Raw genomic sequence first — 24,803 nt, forward strand, 5'->3', positions numbered from 1 at the left:
TTGTTAAAGAAGGAAATAAAACCTAGAGAGATCTAATGACTTCACTAAATTTGTAATTCTTTAAAGTGAAACTCATAGATTGGATATCTATACTCTAAATTCTCAGTTGCTTCGTTGAACTAAATTCTGGCTTAATTTGTGAAATCGACTTATTCAGACTACCTTTTCCTGATGGGAAAAGTTATGTTTCTTAATTCTATGTCTTAGAATTAGTCAAGCTGAGAGCCCTATCCTGTGACTCACAGCATTCTCTTTTTTCTGTGAATTTTACTTCTGAGACCTGTCCAGGGGCCAGCTTGCCACCTGCATCAAGTTCTCTAATCCTACAGGAATCTTTTTTTCATCTCATATTTACCTAAACCTATGCAGCTGTCTGTTTATGGTTTATTAAGCTTTTCCATGGGAATCATGAATATCTTCAGGGAAGGGAGTTTTTAATTTTCACTCTTGTTCTTACATTCAGTGAAGGAAATTGGTAAGTAAAAGTCACTGAACTTTTCATTGCAACTAGGCTGCCTTTCACATTAAGGCCAGATGCAACATAACCATAGAAAAATGCATGTGTTTTTTTTTAATCCCACCAAATCTGTCTGTAAAATATTTGAAAGTAGAAAGTAAAATTATAGTGATGCCTTTATGTATGCTTAATAAAACTTCGAATATCTTACTGTTCCAATAGAACTATCTTGAGCAACAGTGTCTCTTAGGTTTACTCTGTAGTCTTTGGACAGAAATAGCTCTTTGTTCCCTTTTTTTTTCCTTCTGGAAAGTTCTGCCCTCCTTCCTTAAATCTATCATCTGATTTGTTCATTCCTTGCTTTTAGTAGTGAATTGTCCTAAGTGAAATTTAGACATGCCAAGAGCTCTTGACTTCTGTAATTCATGTTCTGCATGACTACAATGGGACAAGAAAAAAGTTGATTTGTTTTCATTTGCCTTTGATTCTTTGTCCATTATCTTCTGGAGCCTCTCTTTACTGACTCTACTCATGTCCAGATGTTATAAAAGAAAATGTCTCGATTGCTTTAGTTTTAGATTCTATAGCAAAATTACAGCTAAACAGGGACAATGCAAGGTTTTTTGGGCTTTGGGATGCTTGTAATATATTTTTAGGATCCCCTTTTAAGAAAATATGCAAGATTATGGTGTCATAATTAGGTTTGAAGTTGTAATTCAATTTCATACCTCATTGTGAAGGGCCTTGAAGTATAAGCATTACTAACTCTCTGGTAAATCTGATTCTAAAATTCTGAACTGTAGCAGAATGTATTCTTTGGATGACTTTTCCAGATTTCAGGCCCTATTTTCTCATTTTAGCTGTGTGAACTTTCTGTGAGCCCCAGATGTTGAGGTAATTTAAAGAGAATGAGAACTAAATATATGAAAATGCCTGCTGAATAGGAATTGTTCAACTGATGCTAGTTTTTTGAATAAAACATATTTCTTTTCACATAATATAAGCAAAATATAACTATATTTGAAATATAAGTATATTCATATGAAGAGAATTTTAACACATAGTCATATTGAGATATATTCTTCATACAGCAATTAAAATAATTTCTCCAAATCAGTATTATTATAAAAAGGAATGACAAACATAATAAGAATAGTAGCACTTGGACTAACAGAATGTAATGAAGTCATGGGTGGTGGTACAAGTCTGTAGCCTCAGCTACTCTGGAGGCTGAGATGGGAGGATCACTTGAATTCAGGGGTCAGAGACAGTAATGTAGTGAAACCCTGACTCAAGAAGAAGCAGGAAAGAAGGAAGGAAGGAGGGAAAGGAAAATGTAAAAAATCTAAATTACCATTTATATTTATTTACTTTATATAAAAATAAAAAAAAATTTAAAAAATATTTAACTATTAGTTTCTGTTTTACACTTATTAGCTCAAAATAGCTTAAATAGTCAAATTAAAATGAAGTATGGGCCCCCAAATTGTCTAGTTTGCTACATAGTAGAAGAATCCAATGAAGATTAAAAACATAAGATTAATCATTTTCATTGAGTTTCTTCATTTGCATTCTCAAATTGAGAGAGAAGTGCATGTGTTTCTGTGACTCTTCAGTTTTAATAAGTTCTTTTAGCTTGTGTTGTTCCATGTCAAAATGCTGTTGCTGGGATTTCCTATGAAGAAAATGAAGAAATTGCCACTCCTAACAGCTAAGTACAATTCCATCAAGGGACTGTACAGTATGCAGAAAAGACCATGGCATTTTCAAATGCTAGGAAGTATGCAACTGGTTCCACAGTACTCTATAGGACACCCACCAAATGAGCCAGGACACTGTCTCACCTAAATGGACTGCAGAACTCCTGCCCACCGGAGGCCTCGGTTTGGCTTTTGAGGAGCTTGAAGTTCAGCTTTCATCTGCTTCAGTGCAGTGGCTGTTCCTTCTTCAGCTCTCTCCAGCAAACCATGCTCTTTTTCTTCTTAAATTCTTCTAAAAGCAAGACTGTAAGCAGTCTGTGAACCAAATATTTTATGTTTTTCATCTGTCACATATTCATTATGTATTTTTTCTGTCTTGGGGCCTTAATAAAGTAGTACATCATGAACTACTTTATTAATGACAAACTTAAAAATATTTAATTAGGAAAATATCCATAAGGGTTGAGAGTGGAATCTCACTGCTGCTGTGAAATGGCTGCAGTTATGATTCTTTTATCTTCATTTTGTAGGTCCTAGAGGAATTAACCAACTGTTGACAGCATTCATTTAGTTACAGACTGATAGCACTCTTCTCTGAATGACAAAGTAAATGTTATCAAGGGAAGGTCATGTCAATAACAAACTACTGTGAAGGTGTGGTTGACACTATTTCAGATTTCCACACAGCTTCGCGCATAAAACCTGATGTGAGGGCAGCAGAAACCTCAGATGTACTGGGAATGGCATCCAAAGATTGGCACAGCTGTGGGCACGTTGGCCAGAAGCTCCTCAGGAAGCTCCTGCTGCCCTGGCATTCTGCTGTCCAAGAGGGAGACAGCTGTGCTTCTGCCCCACATGACTTGGGGCTCCCAGCCATAGATCATGGTGGACACAGCTCACCCTGCACCTTCTCCTTCACTGTGCACTGTGGTCTGGGGCCTTAACTGTTTTTACCTGGGTCAGATGATTCAATATTTCTGAATGAAATGCAAAAATTAAAACAAAACTATTGTTGTGACATTCAACTATAATCTTCCATACTTAAATCTAGGTTCTTTGAAAGAATAAGTGATACTAAGTTGCATTCTATATTTAGCATGTCAGAAATAAACTCACATTGGTCATTGTTTTCTTTATGAAACAAAATATAGTTTTCATAAGACAGTATAAGAATCAACTAAATTGGGTCTTTTCTGTCAAAGAGCTAGCTCAGTCAGTGGGGCATGAGACTTTTAATCTCAAGGTCCTGGGTTTGATCCCCCTCTTCTCCCCAGTATCACACTATGGAATATGTCTATATTGTGTGGATATTAGCTAATTTCCCAAGTTATCTATGTGCTTGGTGGCACATCACCTGGCTGTAAAGTTTCTGCCTTTAAGCAGAAAATTGTCATTGAATTCCCTAAAACTCAAACTCTTCTTTTTAAGATAATCATTGTCCAAAGGAATGTCTGCTTCAAAGTCCTTTAGACCTATGGGTTAATTATATACTTGGTACTGCCATTTCAGGTCAAACAGTCACTTCAGGCCTCAGTTTCTCCAGAATCCTAGAATTCCTATCGTATAGATCACCTCTTTGTCTTTGAATACACCAGCCAAATTAACTTTCTGTCCATGCTTTCCAATAATGTCTGCTTTTCCCCTATGCTGTCCCCTGAACCTCAACCTTAGCCAATCACAAAGAGTGTGAACCCAAACCTGTCCATCAAGGTGAGGTACAGACTTGCAGGAGAGATAAAAACTGACGAGACTTCTGGCTCAGTGTGTGTGTGCTGGCTTGCCCAGCTTGGGTCGGAGGCACACACCAAGCACACTCTTCTGCAGAAATAAATTCTGCTTTGTCCATCAGCTTTGGAGCATGTGTCTGATTTATGAATGTGGCAGTATCCTGGTATTTCTAATAACAGCTTTTATACACAGCAAAACCATGATAAATAATTCAAAGTCAGAAGACTAAATTCAACTAGATTTCAAAGTTGTGTTGGATGAAATATTACAGAGTGAAGATGGACTTTTGAAATAATATTCTTGTGCCTAATTAAATTTTATAAAATAGGCCAAATATATATAAGAAATTGCCTTGTTTAAAAAAGAGACCAAAGTTCTATCTACTGAGGCATCTCCAAAAATCCCTAGAGCTCATTGTAGCAGAATTTACCATTGGTTGAGCATTATTTGTCAGTATTGAGAGAATTATACACTTAGAAACATTAAAGACTTCCTCATTTGACTCATTAGAATTCTAAACTCCCCAATTAGTCAATCATATGAGTTAAAGCTTTGACTTTCTTTGTTAGCATGTTCCTTGGAAATTTAGGGGATTTGAAAAGGCCTTTGATGGGGAAATTCCATTACTATTAGGGTCTGACAAGGTTGAGAGTTAAGCTCACCACACTCTTTGGTTCATAAAAAACAAGAATCATCCATCTGTACTAGGCTCTTTTCTTATTTTGCAACTTATACCTACTCCCCAGTTCATGCTTTCTCTCATTCTTCTTCCTACAATAGAAGCCCACTGTAAAGTGGTTGATACAGGTATTTACATGAAAAGTATTAATTGATTTTTTATGAGTATTTTTCAATTGACACAAATGAAATTGTGCTATGAATCTCATTCTGTTGCTATTTTTAAACTCAAAAGTAAAGAATCATCTGCATGGCTTTATGTCTATCCACCTTAATACTTCTTATATCTTGGCTATATAATTTAATATGAATTCACTAAATTTTAATTTTTTGTTTGTGTGGTGATAGACAGCTGTATTATCTGAAAGTAACACATACAGTATAGAAACAATATCTTTATACATATCCCTTTTTTTATGGTATTAGGGTTTGAACTCAGGGCCTTGTGTTTGTTAGGAAAATGCTCTAACACTTGAACCATTTAGCCAGCATTTTTTTTTTTTTTTTTTTTGCTTTGCTATTTCTCAGATAGGGTCTCATGCTTTTACCCAGGAGCAGCCTTGGACCTTTGTTTTTCTCTCTCATGTAGCTGGGATTATAGACATATACCATCACACCTGACTTGTGTTTTAAAATAGGTTCTTGCTGACTTTTTGCTCAAGGTGTCCATTAACAAAAATCCTTCTATTTCTGCCTCTCATGTAGCTAACTAGGATTATAACCATGCACCACCATGACCAGCTCTTTATACATGTCCTTTAATACATATAAGTAAGAATTTCTCTAGGTAAGATATTTCTCAGGGGCAGTACTACAGGTTCTTAGAATATACCAACTGTGAGTTTTACTTAGTAGTTCAACATTATACTCTAGACTGACTTTCCAAGTTCGTACTTCTAAGTCACATTTTCATAAATATTTGCTTATGTAATATTCCATTCTTTTCCTGTATAATAGCTATTAAGTAATTTCTCACCATTTTTAAGTTTCATTTATATCATTACTAATAAATGTTTTGAGCATCTCCAAAAATATAGTAGGCCTCCCTTAGCTATGGTTTCACGTTTTGCACTTTCAGTTACATATCATATGGTTAACAGAAGCCTGAAAATACTAAATGGGAAATCACAGATATAAACAATTAATGAGTTTTATACCATTCAGAGTAGCATGACGAAGTTTTGCTGTCTGGCTCTGAATGTGAACCATTCCTGTGTTCACCATGTCCATGAGGTATATACTGTCCTCTAGTTAGTGACTTGCTGCTGTCTCAATTATCAGAGATTGACTGCCCTGGTGTCAGAACCATGCTTATGTTCAAGTAAACCTTATTTTCCTTCATAGCCCAAAATACAAAAGTGGTGATCCTGGAAATTTATATTTTTATTCATTTTTTTGTTCTATTGGAGTTCAAAAGTACCTTACCTTATATTATAGATAAAAATGTCAAATTAAGTCTGAATTTTGGTAATATGTTTTAACAATCCTTTGAACATTTGCAAAATTTATCTTAAAAGAAAATTTTGTTTTAATTTAATCAAATCCACTGAATAATTATTGTATGGTTTGTGGTTTCTGATATAAGAAATACTTCCTGTCTTTCTCATTTAGATTTTAATCAATTTAAGAATTACTTTTTCAAAGGTAAGAGGTAAGGAAAAAACTAACTTTAACTGATTATAAACTAGGTTTTCAAAAATAATTTTTTTCTGAATTTGATTTTTTAGACTAAATACATTGTCTATGGTTCTGTTTTTGTGACTAGCCCAAGCCTTAGCATCCTCACAGATGATCTGGGGACTGAGGCCCTGACTATATTATCCTTGCCCTTACACTCCAGCTCCTGCTGCTTTCTCCCCCAATCACTTTTACGGGATTTCTTAGAGGTAGCAGCATCTCTTAAGAGTATGTCTTACTTAGTCGCTCTGGAGCAGAGTTCCCTTTGAGATTATAATCAATAATACTGTCAGAAGAGAGAAAATTATGAGATAAATGCTCATAAATCACTTTATCCTGCAGTCCTCTATCAAAGAATCATGGTATGATTCACTTTTCTTCTTGAACAGTTTAATTCATTTTCCAGGAGGGTGAATATCATAGCAAAGAAGTAAGTGTTAAGCTATGACTTTCCAGTTTGATTTCTGAAAATAGATACAAATGCAAGGCTTTGTTAATGATAAAATTATTTTACCTATTAAAACTCAAATATCCAGTGAAGCCTGGAAACAATAAAGTTCAAACTGTGAGGCCTGAGGAAAAAGGAGATATAGAATGTGATGGAAGAGAAGTCTAAGCACACAGGGAGTCATCCAAGGGACTTGGACTAATCTGCTGACCTTTGTAGTCATTGCCAGTAACTGCAGCAGGCAATGAATGTGCCAAAAAGCACCTCCCTGTGGAGACAACCCACTGCTGCGAATCTCCTCTATATATAAGCATTACCTTCAGGATTTGTTTCTAAACTTGGATCTAGTCACATAACATTGGTTTGGGCAAATAAATGGGCAGAACTACTGAGCAGCTCTGGTCCTGGTTATCATACATGGTATTATCCAAAACTGCTTGACCTCAACAGAAGCATATGTCTTTATATCATTCAAATTGAAACAGTTCTGAACAGATCCATATATCTGTGCATATATAATATAGTTCTGTGTTTGCGAGCTGCTGTTGAAGGCACTGGGAGCACAGAATAGTCAAGGGTCAACTATGACCCATGAGTTTTTGTTTCCATAGCCCATGGATGGCCTTGACAAATGCAATTAAGAGTCAGATTGCCAAGTGCTGCTGCCACTTGATTAAGGCAGACTGTATAATTCTTTTTGCTGGGTTATGATGCTAGATTTATAGAGAAAGGGACCATTACTTGTTCTTTTTTCTCTAAATCTCTGTGCATGTGTAGAGATTATTGATTTCCTTTCTCTGCTAAAAAATTTAAAGGTCTCAGTTCACTAGCTATAATTGCACTTTTTCTCCATTCACCATTGATTCATATCAGATCCTCATCTGGAAGGGTCAGGTATGTGTAGGCTGAGGGCATTTCTACCAAATCTGTAGAACCACTTCTATTTCCCAGCTGGCCTGCATGGGCCACCACTGGGAGACTCAATCAACATTTTATTTAACCAAATGTTCATTATATTTATCTTGTCATTCCAGGAATGTAAATGGCTAAACAGAAGTAGAGTGCAGTATGAATCCCCAACTCCATTGTGGTCCTACTGATACTGAAAAGATATAACAACCCCCAAACATTGTCAAGGAGAGGAGACATCAAACCAAATATGATTCAGGGCAGAATCTTGTATTTGTAAAATAGGTCTATGTACCTCCCCACCTATTTTTCCTAATCATTACCCAGGACATTATGTTTCCAGGAAGTGATTTCATATTGTGCCCACTGTATCTTACCAGGAAGAGGAGAGGGAGGAAGAGTCAGACAGTTTCAAGATGAATTTTGAGAAAGCTGTTCCTGAGTTTGGTAATACCAGATGACTGCGGACTTACAGGGAATATGGAATGTCCATAAAATTCTTTGACTATTGACCCACTGTTGCATGGTTTGGTGACCAAAGGTACATTATTTCCAGACTGCAAATAGGCCAGAATCCTGAAAACATGGCACATATTAGTTTCAAGGTCCACAATAGTGTGACTGGAGTTGGGCAATTGGAACAAAAGAGCAACATGGTAACCTGATAATGTGTCAACAACAGTTAGTGAGGCACCACTGATAATTCTGAGAGGGGGTTGAAAGTCCTATGTAGTGAATGTGTCAGGAACAGCCAGGCTCTATGCCCTCTGTCACGTGGCTTTCTTCACTGCTTTACAAGCCAGCCAACATTCAGCAAGAGTCATAAGTGTGGTAAGCAATAGTAAGTTTACATCAGAAACATAAAATCTTTATTGTATGCCCAGTTTTTAGTATTTGATGAATGGCCACACCCAGCTCAATGCTAGATCTAGATGGTAGTAGTGATCATCTGAAAGTTCATGCTTCATCAACAACTGACTCAGTAGGGCTCATTCAAGAATCAGTTGTCACCAGGAGCATTTATGCGAGTGGCTCCAAGTGTCTGATAAGCAGCTGTGGTTTATTGCCACAATTCACCAATTTGTAATGTGTAGTTTTCCACATAGCAAACTAGATGCATATCCTATTGGCAACAGTCTAAGAGCAGTTGAAATCTAATATATCTGGTCCTTAAGGGTATTGTCTATAACAAGGGTGACAACTTTCAGTCCAGTCCATTGGACTGGTTGACTTTTACCTGCAACTGGTCTTTAAGAGTTATCAGGGGGCAAAACTGTTGCTGCTGCTGCCCAGTGAACACCAACAGCTTTTAACTTAGCTAAATCATCTGGAAATATGGTCCAGCCCCTACCAGTGTGAATCAAGAAAACCAGTGTGAATCAAGGACTCCCCATTGAGCCAGCAGTTTTGCATCAGGAAGCAGAATGAGAAATAAATTCCCTCAAAATAGACAGCTTTTACCATTTCTGGAAAAACTCACACCTGGGTCGTTTTGTTTCCACTTGATTAACTAAACTTGATGTTCTTTTCCTTAAAGTCTGGGAGTCTGACTTGACCCATCCTAAAATGGAGGTATTGGTAATGTCTGGAAATGCAGAACCTCTACACTGCAGGTGCTTTACTTCACAAGGAAAAAACTGCCTCCTTTTTCAAAAGAATTCACTTATTTCAAGTAGGTAGCCTGATGTACTGGAAAGTTGCCTCGTTTAGTGTTCTGGCAGTCCTTGTCATCGAATCATCCCTAATGCTGTGATTTTCTTTTTTTTTTCTCCTCATCCTGTATTGCTTTTTCTATTCTACACACGGTACAGGAGGAGACAGAGATCAACTCTATGACAAGCTGAACCTGAAAGGAAATACTAACTCTACATATCACAAACATGTACAGTACAAATATATCAGATCTAATTACGTATCCAACAGTGAAAGCCACAACAGCAGTACTTTGAATAGCCCCAAAGATGCTGGATGTGGTAGTACATGCCTATAATCTCACCACTTGAAGACTGAGTCAAGACAATCATGCGCTTGAATCCAGCCCAGGCTACATAGTGAGACACTGTCTCAAAAAAAGAAAACAAAAAGCAATCCAAAGATTGCACTCACAAAGTTGCTTTAATTTTCCTTTTTCATTGCAATTTGTTGAATCCTTACTACTTCGATCCAGAGGAAGTTTTCCTCTTGGGGCACATTAACCAAGGGGTTTATCACACTTGTCAAAGACTGTAGCTATGGAGATTATGTTCTTCTCTGAATGGAAGCATACAAAATGCAGGGAAAGTGAGTTAACTCACTGCCACAAACTATTTTCCTAGGGTTGGCTTCGATCCTTGATCCTCATGATTTCTAGCTCCTAAGTATATAGGATTACAGGTGTCAGTCACTGCAGCCATACTGAAATGAAATTTCTTATTTGAGAATTCTCCTGAGCTTTCAGAGGAGACTGTCAAACAATTGAGAGTTGGGAGCAGAACTTAAACTTATTCAGAAACCATGAGGATAGCATTTAAATTAGAATCTATGCCATATTGCTATGATATCTGAAAAGTGTCATTTGACTTTGTCCTTTGACTTAAATTTACGTGGGTTTTCTTTTACATATGTATGACTTGAGCATCTGTTACATAAATCAAAGAACTGTAGAACACAACATCCCCAGAATCATAATATACATCATCCCCAGAATCTATAATGTTTCTAGCCCACTTTGCCATAGTTTAGTAGAATTATTGTTACAGAATTATCTATTTATCCACAGTATTGAAACTTAACTTGCATTTCTCTGTTCTACCTGTTCTACAGGGAAAAATCAGCTGAATGCTCCACTGTATTATGGCAGTGTTTTCTGGGTGAGAGAATGATGCCTGTGATTTCATAGAATTATCTTGCAGCATTATTTTTCTTGGATTCAATCTCTAGAGATTTCTACTTGTTTTCTTTTCCAGTTTTTGGTTTTGCTTTTGTTTTTCCACATGTAATATTGGTAAAGGATATAGAATGGATAAAAGGTTTAATGTTGTAAAAAGAAAAACCCATGAACTTCTGTGCCTCCTAAAAAAATAAATCTGTCATTCTGCATGTCTACCTATTCTGGCTATTTTTCTGTGATACATAAATGAATAAGTAGACAATCTACATGTAAAAATACCTATTGATATACATAGATTATAAGCATTTAAGCATTTAAACAAATGTGAAGCATGGCACAAGGGCATATGAAAGCCTGATTATATTTCTGAGGAGTGATCATCACATACTCATGAAATGATCTGTGGTTTGGGAAGGCTAATTTCAGTCAGTTGCACAGTCTTGAATAGTATTTTGATGTTTTGGTTTTGCTTTTGTTTTTCTTTTAATCTATATTGTTTCTTCAACGTGACCTTGAGAATAGTCCTCATCCTATACCTCTGTTATGCTGGAAGCAAGAGATCAACATCTATATTCTGAAATTCATTGCTGAGTAGCATTTGCCCAAGACACACCCCCCTGCACTGCTCCCAGCCAATAACTGTAGACTTCACTTGTTCAGTGAGTGAGAGGGGCCCATCCCTGAGACCCAGGGAGTTCCCTAGACTAGTAACATGCCTCATGGGCTCTCTCAAACCCTTGAAGAAGTACTTTATTTAATTTACTTTTTTGTTGTTGTTATTATTTGACAGGATCTTACTATGCAGCTCAAGCTGGCCTCAAACTCACAATCCTGTATCTCAAGTGTTGGGATTACATGTGTTTGCCTGGCACAAAAAACACCCAGCTTTCAACATATTTTAGTAGATTAATATTTATTGATATGATGAATACATTCAGATTCTGTCATGATATTTTATGTACTCCTTTCTGTTTTTCTATTACTCTTGCATAATCACTATATTTGTTTATGTTGATAACTAGATTTGTATATTCCTTTTAGTAGTTAATTTTATAGCTACAAGCAATACTTCAATTATTTTCCTATTTACTTATTCACTATTGATTTCCTTACTGTGAATAAAGATGAAACTAACATATTGTCCATCTACTAAGTTTGTTTAATTACAGGTGGTCCTTAACTAAATGGTTTTCTTTTTTTTCTTTTTTTTTTTTAACTTTGTGATGTTAGAAAAACAAGATACATTTAGTAGAAACCATATTTTAAAGTTTGACCTTGATCTTTCTCAGGCTGGTAATGTGGTCTAATGCTCTCTTGTGATGCTGGACAGTAGCAGTGAATCAGCTCCTAGAAGGTCACACAATTATGTAGGTAAACAATCCATTCTCTGCAGTGTGTACTGTGTTGCTAAGCTGTTATATTTGGCAGGTCTTGTGCATTAAATGCATTCTTAACCTACAATATTTTCAATTTATGGTGGGCTTATTAGAATTTAACCCCATTTTAAGTTGATACCTAGGTGGTTATCTTTATAACCTCTATTGATATTTTATTTAATTGAAGTTCAACTTTTATAATAAGACATAAAGGAAATAGCTTATTAGATCACTTCTATCTTCCCTTTCTTCTTTCTTATTTATATCTTTTTACATGATCAGAATTTGTATCATTTACAAGTCTGTTCTGTATGTGTAATCTTCACCTCTGCTAAACTGATTACTATAGTTAAAAGATGTCAATTTTCAACCCATGGAGTAGCCAGGACTGCTCTTACATGTCTTTAATAAAAACCTCTGAAATAATGAGATAAGAATATGATACACTTGTTGTCTGATACTTGGTCTACAGACAGGACAAGATAGAGATGACCAAGGGAAGGAGATCAAACCAATGTCAGCTCTGTGACTGCCACCACTCACTGTCTGGAGTTTCAGTCCACAGTGCAGAGGTGGAATTCACAGAAAATCTGATGATCCATATGAGTTAAAGAGAGACCATGGTGTTAAGATTCTGGGAATTCAACATGGCTAATTTCACAAGGCAGAGAAACAGAGAAGGGCAAAGCAGCAACACAAAGGCAGCGCTAAACACTCTCTTCTGAAATCTCTTTCAATAACAAATATCAAGCTCAGTTGAAGAGCCCCTTGAGCACATTAAATTGTTGAATAATTTTGTTAGGATATAATGATATTTTTGCAAATGCCAGAACATTTTAATTAGACTTGAAAGTTAAATTCCTTCCTCTTCTTTATATAACATTTTATAAACAGGCATAGGATAACTGTAGTCATAGAAAGAGAAAGTCTTTACTGGAGGAATACACAGGGTGGTCCTGACCTGTAGAAAGAAGTAGTGTTTGAGCACATGCTGACCACATGTGGGTGCATTGTATACTAAGTCATTGCATCAGTGTGAACAACCTCTGTCCCAGAGTAGATTATCTGAGGTTAGATCAGTTAGGTTGGCAAGTTTGTTCAAAGCTAGGAACCTATTGAAAATTTGCTTGAATATCACAGTTTCACCTACTGTTCACGGGTGGACATCCTCACTTTGACAGAAGAAAGGACTTGAACAAAAAGGAAGGGTCATACAAAAGCAAACCAGAGACCTTTCTAAATAACAGAGGTTATTTAAAAAAATGATAAAAAAGATTTTTGAGGTCATAATAGTTTCTCTTACAGATTTCTCCAATTCAAAAATTCTGAATATTGGCCTGTTTAAATGATTCCAGGAATTGGGGGTAGGAAGATAAAGAATGATGGGAAGGGTCAATTCAAGTATGATATATTTGATATATTGTAAGAACTTTTGTTAATGCCACAATGTACCCCAGCACAACACTAAAAAAAAACAGAAAGAAAAAAAATCGCAAAACCCCCAAATTCTTAAAATGTTATATTAAAGTTGTGCCAAATATAGTTCAAAGCTAATCAGGTGATAATAAATAAGTTGTCAAAGATAAAAGTATTTTTGCATTCCTTTATATCTGATTGAAGTTTGTAAGACATTCAATTACTTTTAGTTTGTTTTTCAAACTTGCATTTGGTATGGAATATTTAATTATTCTTTAAATTCAATGTGGGTAGAAGAAAAAAGACAATGAGAACAGTTTCCTTTTTTATTTTTAAACACTTTTATTAGCATATATTAACTGTCCAAAGGGGTTTTGTTCTGATATTTCCATACATGCATATAAAAATCCTTAATCATATTAATCTCCTATTACCTTCTCCTTTCTCCTCTCTGTAGTCCCCCCCACAGAACCTCCCTTTACATTCATATCTTATTTATATATTTATTTATTTATTTCAGGTATAAATTCTGCATATGAGAGAAAAACATGAGATATGTCATTCTGAGTCTAACTTACTTCACTTAATATTATGAGCCTTTAATTGAGCACATTACTAGATACTTCCTTATGCTGTCACTTAATTTCCTCAACAACTAAGAGAGGTAGGAATCATTATCTCTATTTTTTTATGAAAACAAGAAAGTCTAAATGGGTTAAATAATGAACTTCAGTAAGACATTGGAGCCTGTAAAAGTTAGAAGCAGGGCACAAACTTGGATTTGCAATATAGGGTAAGAAACAGAAATAAGAAATTTGGAGGCTTCTTAAAAATCTAAACATAGATCTGCCATATGATCCAGTAATCCCACTCTTGGGGATATACCCAAAGGAATGCAACACGGGTTACTCCAGAGGCACCTGCACACCCATGTTTATTGCAGCTCTATTCACAATAGCCAAGTTATGGAAACAACCAAGATGCCCCACTACTGATGAATGGATCAAGAAAATGTGGTATGTATACACAGTGGAATTCTACTCAGCCATGAAGAAGAATGAAATCTTATCATTTGCAAGTAAATGGATGGAACTGAAGAACATCATTCGGAGCGAGGTCAGCCAGGCTCAGAAGACCAAAAATCATATGTTCTCCCTCATATGTGGACTTTAGATCTAGGGAAAATGCAGCAATGTGGTTGGACTTGGATCACATGATAAGGGGAGAGCACATACAGGAGATATAAGAATAGGTAGAAAACCCAAAACATGAAAACGTTTGATGTCCCCACTCCAGAGGAACTAATACAGAAACCTTAAAGAGACAGAGGTCAACATGAGAAGGGGATCAGGAACCAGTGCAAAAATCAGTTAGAGATGAATCAACTTGGATTGTAACACATTTGTACATGGAAGCAATGCTAGGAATCTCTCTGTATAGCTATCCCTATCTCAACTAGCAAAAATGCTTTGTCTTCCTTATTATGCTTATGTCTTTTCTTCAACAAAATTAGTGATAAGGGCAGACAGAACAGGATCTGCTTGGAAGTGAGAGGGGGAGGGAAGGAGAGGGTTGGGGGGGGCAAAGGGGAGAAATGACCCAAACAATGTATGCACATGTGAATAAATGAGTAATTAAAAAAAAAAGAAATAAGAAAGTTCAAATGAGTCAAAAGATGAGAGGCTACCAGTGAACAATTAGCTACTCCCAGAGAAGCAAGGAGGTTTAGAGAGGTAAGGGCTAAATAGCATCCATTAGGTTAGGCTACTGACATCAATGGTTATATATCAAAGAAGTACAGAAAGTACCTGAGTACAGAAATGGAAGTTCAAGTGAAAAGTGAGGAAGTTGAAAGCAGGTAGCTGCTTTAAAATGCTGGGTTGAAAAGGGAGGGAAAAGGTGCCGCCAGAGTTAGAGGCATCAGCAGGTTCAAAGGAGAGGTTTTCAATGTTTGTATTTAAAAAACAAAATTAGCACATACAGGAGATAGAGGAATAGGTAGAAAACCCATAACATGAACACGTTTGATGTCCCCACTCCAGAGGAACCAATACAGAAACCTTAAAATGACAGGTTATCATGAGCAGTGGATCAGGAACCAAGGTAAAGATCAGTTAGAGTTGAATCAACATGAGTCATAACACATGGGTATATGAAAGCAATAGTAGGAATCTCTCTGTATAGCTATCCTTAACTCAACTAGCAAAAACGCTGTGTCTTTCTTATTATTCATATGTCCTTTCTTCAACAAAATCAGTGATAAGGTCAGAACGGGACCTGCCTGAAACTGAGGAGGGAAGGGAGAGAAGAGAGGGGGAGGCGGGCAGGGTGGAGAAATGACCCAAACAATGTATACACATGTGAATAAATAAACAAAACAAAACAAAACAAGAGCAAATAAATCTGATAAAAAACAAAAAAACCCAAAATTAATTGTAATAGGAGAATCTTAAACATCTCTACATACTACTTTGGAAAAGACCTCATCAATATATAAGGATTAAAGGAAGACTCAGAGTCAAACTTGGACTCTAACAAAAGTTTCTTTTCATGGTAAAGCATCTGATTTTTTACATAATAGTTGAAATTTATATCAGATGATGATTGGGCAAGTTACAATAACAATCAGATAGTCATGTTTTAAGAAGCATGGTGAGCTGACCTAACCACACACTCAGAAATATCTAGACAAGAATAAAATGTATGGGAGAGAGGAAATGATTGGCTCAGGGGAAGGAAGAGAATGGATAGCCTGATGCATTCTGAGTAGAGAGTGAGCTTTCCATGGGAAGTACAGACTATAGCCTCGTCCAGAGCATGGGGTGTGTGTGTGTGGGGGGAAGGGAGGTTAGTGACAGGGAAGGTCCAAAAGTTCTAAGTTGAAATCCCAGTATTGCCAAAATATATGAAAACAGACAAAAGAAAAGATGTGCATGAATCTGTGTAAATATATGTTATGAAATATGTAGAATTTTATCCATATATGGTAATAAAATATGTCAATCAATATGGCTGTTTTTCAGTACATATATATAATCTTGATTTATTTAAAAACTTATTACATATAATATTATATTTGTGTATGCGCTGATAGATTTCATTTGTCTTTTTTATGATAAAAATTTATTTATAAAATATCTAGATTTAGGGCTTTTAGGTTAGGAATATTCATTTAATTATAAGTTACTATGAAATTGTTAAACAACATAAACATTTAGTAAAAGTCTGACTTTTTTCTTTTAAATATAGAAATTTTGTTAAATTCATAGCATTTGTAAAAAGCAGTATGCAATAATACAATGAAGCAGCAGATGGAGCTACAGAATTTTCTTTTACTACTCACCCTTCCTATGCAAGTCACTTTCTACTGCTGCCTCTGAAGTAACTGGAGAATCCAGATGTGTAACACAGACCTGCTTACTCTCCTAACTCCCTGGAATTTTATTCATTGCAGGATTCTGGCATTTCTAAAATTAATGGGTAGATTATGTTTATCCAATATTAAAAATAATTACGTATAGTAATAGAGATTATTAAAGAAAAAAATAATTTAATGACATTTGTTAAAACACAGGGAGAGACAACCTTATTCTGGACCACCCAGAAAGGTATAAGGACCACTGTAATGGAATTTTGCAGTTGGGAACAGACATTGATTTCAACTCCAAATATAGCATGGCAAGTGGGAATTTATAGCCAAGAATGTTGTGTGTGTGTGTGTGTGTGTGTGTGTGTGTGTGTGTGTGTGTGTTGGGTGGGTGGGTCAGTGGGATGGAAGATTACTAAAAGGAAATGGCAGGAATGAGGGGGGGGGTTCTGCTAAACTGATGTAACAGGCTTCACCTGGAGGAGGAGTAATCTGATGGTGACAGAGGATGAAGGATATCAAAAGAAGAGAGTTCTTGCTCAACCATCTTAGCAGGATTCTTATTAAAAGTATATTTTACCAGAAAGTGCACAAATAGATGTGGCTAAAGTGGTCAAGCAAAGAATTTATTTTTTATTATTGTTATATTTTAAATTGTGCATAGTAAAGAATTTTTGTCAATTTCAACATTTATGTTGTAATGATGTTAATATGCTGTTTTGTATATATTTTTAACTGGAACATATTGAAAACATCCAATTTTCCTTTCCCACACATAAGCTGGGAGTGTGTGTATAAATACTATTTACCTGATTGGCTATGACTCAAGGAAAATTCAACCCATACATTATGTGTATATATCCTCAGCTCACATCCCAACTTATCTCTAGCAATTTATTCTTAAATAACTTCATCTCATCTTCACTAAGCCTTATTTGATTTACTCTTCTGCAGGGAGTTAGTTGGTTTTTCTATGTGCCCTATTACCAAAAATTACAACAATTAAGTTCCAATTAATAATTTAATTTTCTATCTTTGTGCTGGCCTATGAGCTAAAACTCATAGTACCTAGCACAGAGTCTGCCATATGGTCAATATCCATTTAACTTCATTGAATAATAGGAAATGTGCATTTGGAGATAGGAAAGGAGGAGAAAAACAGAAACTCTAAATAAAGCAGGGAATATCCAAAGGACATAAAATGATGAAGAAGGAATAGTGATAGCTTTGCCAGTACTTCATTCACACCCAAAGTGACTTGATTGTCTTTGGTTAGTAGAAACAGGACAGCTTAGACAGGTCATTTTAGAGGTCATCACAGTACTTTTAAGAGACACCTTTATGTCTCTCAATATCAATAGTCAGGTAGTTCACTTAAATGGTTGAGTTCTCAGCTAAGGACTACAGAAAGCTGGGAGTGTGTGCCATGTCTAACAGAGATGTCATCTATTCAAATGGGGACTCAATATTCTAGAGTTCTGATCCCTATGGGAAACCAAAACAATAAATTTCATAATTATGAATTGGTAACCAATTTCAAGTTTTAAGAACTACTTGTAGCTTAAAAAAATTATGCCTGTGTCCCTGATCGATCCTGATTTATCTCAAAGATAATCAGTTTACCTTTCCTTGACTCAACGAGGACAAGAAGAGCAGTGATGGATAGGCAGTGGTGGATTCCAGTAACAACTGAGAGGTGAATTGGTAGTGATTATAAACTGAGATGTACAAACACGCAGATGCATTCAAATACACATTTATAACTTCAGTTACACAACATTTGAATGCAGTTGTTTGAGCTATAGCAATTTTTCTTCCTTCTCGTTTTATCTTCACTTACACCTTAATTTGTTTCAAGCTATATGTTAAAAAAGAATATGCCTAAAGTGTTCTTTTAATTGTTGGTTTCTGTCTTTATTCAATTTATTTAACATATATATACTCTTTCATTACTAAATTAACACCTGTGCCTTAGACTACAAACATACCAAAAATGCTCCCGTTCACCCAATTTTATACCAGAGAAATAAACACAATTAAGAACGTGATGTTGGAACAAGTCTTGTATTGATGCTCCAGCTGGTCCCAAACTCTTGAGCTCAAGTGATTCTCATCCGTCAGTCTTCCAGGTAGCTGGGACTACAAGCATGTGCCACCATGCCTAGCTAATATTTTGGTTTAATTATCAAATTAAAGATTCCTTTAAGATATAAGCAAGCAAAATAAACAAAGAAACAAGTACTATGTTTAAATATTCCTATAAAATTGATTGATCTGAGTTTACAATTTCACCCAAGAAAAGTACAAGTAACATGTCCCAAATATCTCAAATCCTAAATAGAAACCATGGTCAGTTCATCCCAGTGTTCAGATGCCTGTTTCCTTCCCACCATCAAAGAGCTGAAGAAAATAAGTGTGTATCTTTCACAGGAATTAGGTCCACAGACAACTTTACAAACACAGTGGCCACTAGGGGGCAGGATCAGCTTTCTTATTAGTGAGACTGTACCTCCTAGTCTCATTTTGATTTCTAAGCAGTCCTGGTTTATAGGTAAATAATTTTGAAATTAGTAACAATTACAAAAGTAGTTAAAAGGTTCATACTTATTATAGGCAGGTTTTATTATATATTTAATATTTCATGCTTTTAATGTATAATTTGATGTGTTAGAAATGATTGTGGCAAAATCCAAAGGTAATTTTTATATCAATTACTTGACAAACTTTGTCAGTCTCCATAAAATTATGCTCATTTTGCACAAATATTTTTAAGCATGTTTTCATATGATTAATTTTATATCCTAAGAGTTTCCATAGGATTAAAATATATGATTAAATCAATTTTTGGCTTTCTTAACTTTCCTCTTTACAGATATGTGGTACCTAAGCCCCCTATTACTATTGCACATTTAGGATGCCTCTGATTTTCTATGATGTAAAACAGACTCTAAAAGTGCAGGCAGACCTGGATTTGGGCCTTGGCTGTGCCATTTACTATTTGAAATGTGGAGTTAATTATTAACACCTGTAAGCTTGGATATATTTATTTCTTAAAATGGTGAGAATTGTATCTATGCGGCAGTTGATATTAGTGCTAAGTGACTTAAAGAGAAGAGTCCAGCATATACTAAATATATGTTATACGTTACTATATCAGTCTTAGAACTTCTGTACGTGAAACTGCATTTAAGATCATTTTTCTAGAACAAATTTCTAAAAGCAAACATTCTCATTTAAAAGTCATTGATCATGGTGGTTCATGCCTGTCATCCCAGCTACACTGGATGGTAGGTAAGAGCATTGCTGAATGAGGCCGGCCCTGGGTAAAAGGCAGGACCCTATCAAAAATATTAAAGCAAAAAAAAGGTTGTGGGAGTGGCTGAAGTGGTATAGAGCATCTGCATAACAAACAGAAGACCATGATTTCAAACCTCAATACTACCATTAAAAAAAAGAAAAGTTAAGGTCCTTCATTGGTACAAGAAAAGAACTCTTTCAGAGAATGTCATGGTTTTGAGGACTATAGGAATCCATATTGTCTTTAGATGGTGAACCAGCATGCGGATTAGAAAGTATTCAGTGTGTCTGAGTCTGATTTAGTCTTTTTATTTTTCTAAACCAGAGAAGGTTTTTTACAAGATCTGTCAAGTATTTTATGTGTACAAAAATAGGTCCCATGTTTGTGAATAGAGAGAACAACACTTGTAAATTTTGGGAAACTGTCTCAAGAAAGGTAAAGGACCTGAAGCATAAACCCAGGCTTCCTAAAATGTGAGACCTGCCAATTGGACAGAAAACCTTCAAATATGTGTTGCTCTTCTGAGCCAGATAAGTTAATTAGTGTAGGGACACGATGTGAGCTTTGCCATATTTCTTTGGCTAGTATTGTCTATAACCTTTTGGGTCTGGTAGAGATGATACAATTTGGGTTATAATACACATATGCATGGAAACAACACAAGAAATCTCCCTGCAAAACTATCTTTATCTCAAACTAGCAAAAATGCTATGTTTTTCTTATTATCTTCCATGGTTTTTCTTCAACAAAATCGGAGAACAAGAAGGCAGAACAGGTACTTCCCAGAGGTGGGGGAGGTGGGGAGAGATGGCCTAACTAATGTATATACAAGTAAATAAATGTAAAAATGAAAAATTAAATCTTTCAAAATTTATTTTTACTATTATTTTAAGCATCTGAGTAACTTGCTGTATAACGACTGCATTACTATTTTGAAGCTTTACATATACACCACGTGGAGCCTCTAAAATAAGTTTCAGCTAGCTGCTTTGGGTCCACGCATATTTAATTCATAAATGTACTGAAGTGTTTTATTCATTCATGTTAGAGACAGGTCTGAATTTTTTTAACTAATTGTGTCTAATTAGAAGACACATTGAAAAATATAGCAAAACAGCTTGCATTTATCTTCTTTTATCTGAGGGGCTGCCAAGTATACATTTGCAAAGAATGGTCAAGAACTAATTATTTTTAAATGTTATGCACTTGTTAGTTCTATTTCTTCTTACTTCCATATGTCCAGAAAACAGAAAGCTTTGAAGAGTGACTACATTTGGGGCATTTAAATAATGAAAAGTAAATAAACAAAAATAAACAAAGTGACATTATTCTTACATTCATCCCTTGAAAAAGAAGTCTTAAATAGGTAAGCTTTTGATTGAGGCATTTTTATAAAACCCATAAGTAGGATTACTTTTAGAGAAAGATGTAGTTTCCCTTAAACGGTTTTCCTTAACCTTCACTCTCCCAGGGGCATTCTGGATTGTAGATAAGAATCTCAGCTATGCTGAGATGAAAGCTACCTATGAAAGGATCCAATTAGAGGTCTGAAGTACAAATAACCATTGAAAAGTAAATTGTAGGACACCTACCCTACTTCTCTGTTTCAACTTTCAGTCGGGCACCAAAATCACTGATATGAGAAGGCAGACTCTTAACTACTCAATTTGTAATTTTTACTGAATTTGATAACCTGCTTCCAATCTCATTTAGTTGATATTATAAAGATACAGCCCAAGGACTGTATGTCTGCCTGAACCAGACCATGCATGTCAGGAGATCATTATGGAATGGTTGACTGAGAAAACTTTGTCCCATATCCCTGTTTTCTACCATTGTGAACAAAATTACAAAATAACATGCTATTTCAGTGAAATCAGCAACAAGTTGCTCTTCCTTTTGGATCTCTTCCATGAATCCAAGAATTTGGAGCAAATATTCTGAGTCCCCAGAAAATTTTGAATAGATATTTAACATACTTTAGAGTTTCAAAAAGTGAAAATTATTCCCCATCTCAAATTATGTATTAGCATTCATTAATTCATTAAAAATGAACCACCACATTCGTAGGAAATTACAGAGTAAGAGACTTGCTCACATTTTAGTTCCCTTCAAGTACTTCCATTGTTAGTTAAGGAAAGTTTCTTATGAAAGCTGCTCAATAAGTCAGGGCACTATCCTTTTAGTAGTTCGAGGGTATCCTTTTGGAAATGAGCCCAAGAGGAAGTAAAGAAAACTTCTAGTCAGGATTTCCCCATTACTTTTATATTAAAAGATGTCCCTTTACTATTGAGTAGAATTTATCTTAAAGTCTTGGATATGAACCACAGAAATGTGTGCAGTAATTTGCTCAAAATGATGCTAATAACTGCCATGAGGCAGCCCTGGAGTCTGAGCAGCCTGTGCATGACAACTGCCACTGTCAAGTTTGCTGTATTCTCAGTGCTAGGGTATTAAGTAAATTAATGAATGTTCACAAATATAAAATACATTGACCTTGTTTATGTTCAGTACACAAGTTAAATTGAGTTAAGTTTAGTTACAATGATAAGAATATCATTGTAATAGTCAGGCAAGTTTGTCCTTCCTTGCTTGGTCTTGAAAAATTTTCTTGTAAGAATATTTGGAAAATTTCAATGTTTCAGGTAGTACTTGTATGAGTAATGCAAATTTTGAACAGAATTCAGTAATTAAATTTATTTTCCCTTCATTAAAAGAGTGCCTTAAAATCATCTTCCACACACCTACACCTATTATTTTGGAAGAAATATGTCCCTTACATCTGGGGAAATTTAAAAAATTAAGCCTACTCTGGCTTAAGAAGCATGGGTTTGGATATTTGTACACGCGTTGATCCAATACTTGGTAATCAATGTGAATCTGCTTAGAAAACCTCAAGTGATCTGAGAAGAGACAAATAGATCTCATGCTAGGTAAGTGGAGTTTCATGAGCTTTACTACACATGGTAGAAGTTTCCCTAATCTTATTTACTATGTTTTTCCATGCCATAAATCTAAGAATTGTCTAGGATGAATATTGGCTCATGATTATAGCGATGGACTCAGGGAAGCTTGAAACATAAATACAAACTTAAAGAATGTAAAATACTATGTACCATTATAATACTAAGAAGTAATTTTCACTCTTTCATTCTGTAGTGGAGGAAAACTAAAGTCGAAAATTTTCATTTGTTAAGAGAATTACAAATTCCTTTGGCATGAATACTCAAGATTAGAAATTAAGCATAGATTATTAATAAACTTCTCTTAACATGCAAACATACACAACGTGTTTTAATTCAGACGTGAATTTCAGAAACTCAAAAACATTTTCCTTGGTTGGAAAACCCCCATTGTTTCTACAGTTTATCTTATCAATCATAGTTTATATGTCAGAGTCTAATTCTATATCTAAAAAAAAGAAAGAGTTTTAATTGTAGATGTCTGAAACATGTATTTTCTGTACAGAGGCCAGATCTACTGTTTTTATTTACTGGAACATTCTTAAGTTTCATTTGATTTTCCCATCATTACTGTCACAAAATTCCCGTGAAGTCTTCATAATGTACTTTTATACATTCCCAAAAGAATTAACTTTAGTGAAGAGGTTTCTGTGGGGATTTAATCTTTGAGTAGGTAGAGAAAATTGCATGTCTTGGTAGTATTGTTCTAAGAAACTTCAAGTTCTGATTGCTCCCCAAGTGAGATTGCTATTTAAAAAATCTTTAACATTTGAATAAAAATATGTTTTGTATTTAGTCAGAGTAAGGATTTTTTTAACAGCACTGTCTCCATAATATTGCCTTTTCCACAATGTCATAGAGTTGGAGTCACAGTACATCACTTCAGTACTGTGCATCTAACCTTTTCCACGTCACTATAGCTCAGTTTTTAAAAGACTGAATAACATTCCAATGTCTTGATGTATCAAGTTTATTTGTCCATTCACCTACTGAGGGATATCTTGGTTCCTTCGAACTTATAGAAATCATATATACAGATGCCAGAAATATCTGAGTGCAAAGTTATGTTTCTTTCTTGTTTTAGAAAGGTTTTTACTTGTCTTCAAAAAGACAAATTATAGATACTTATTTATAAATTCAATCAGCTGGATTCTAAAGGGTAAAATAAGAAGGTCCCTCCAGCTGCCATCTAATCTTAATTCTTTAGTTCTAGAGTTAACTACTGCTGTTAAAATTTGCACTATTTATGGGCCAAAGATAAATTTAAGTATTCTTAGTTGGGAGAGTGATTTAAGAAAAAACAAGAGAAAGATACTGGGATCTTAATTATTTCTTTCAATGAGGAAAAATAATTCATTTAAGTTATCTAAAATAAAGATTAAACTATGAATTATCCATGCTTATTATGCTATCATATGTAGTATTTGCTATATTCTAATGTATACTAATATATATGAAGACAAATATAGGACTTATTGAGATATGCTGTCTGAAATATGTACTTTTTAAATTCTGGTTTTTAAAGAAATGTTCTAAATACTAAATTTGTGAGAAAACTAAGAGTACAGATAATTCACATATAGATTTTTCCTAGCAAAAACTACATAATGTCAGCTTTATTTTTTGAAGGATTATATTACAGATTTAAAATACCTAGACACTAGCATAGTGTTTTTCTTTTTAAAAGTCTCACTTCTCTTATCCTTTTTAAATAACAATGTGTTTTATAACCAAGATAATGTTTCTAGAGAATAAAGGACCTTCAAGAAAATATTTTAAAATATCTGATCATCTTGCCTAATTAATAATACTGAGGGTTAAGGCTCACTTTTAAAGTTGTTTTAAAATGTTTCATTTTGAATTATGTTTTAAAAGAACAAAGGGTGAAAAGGCCTGTCTGGTTTTGATATTCAAAGA

The sequence above is a fragment of the Castor canadensis genome, chromosome 2, assembly GCF_047511655.1.
Source record: "Castor canadensis chromosome 2, mCasCan1.hap1v2, whole genome shotgun sequence".
NCBI classification, from domain to species: Eukaryota; Metazoa; Chordata; class Mammalia; order Rodentia; family Castoridae; genus Castor; species Castor canadensis.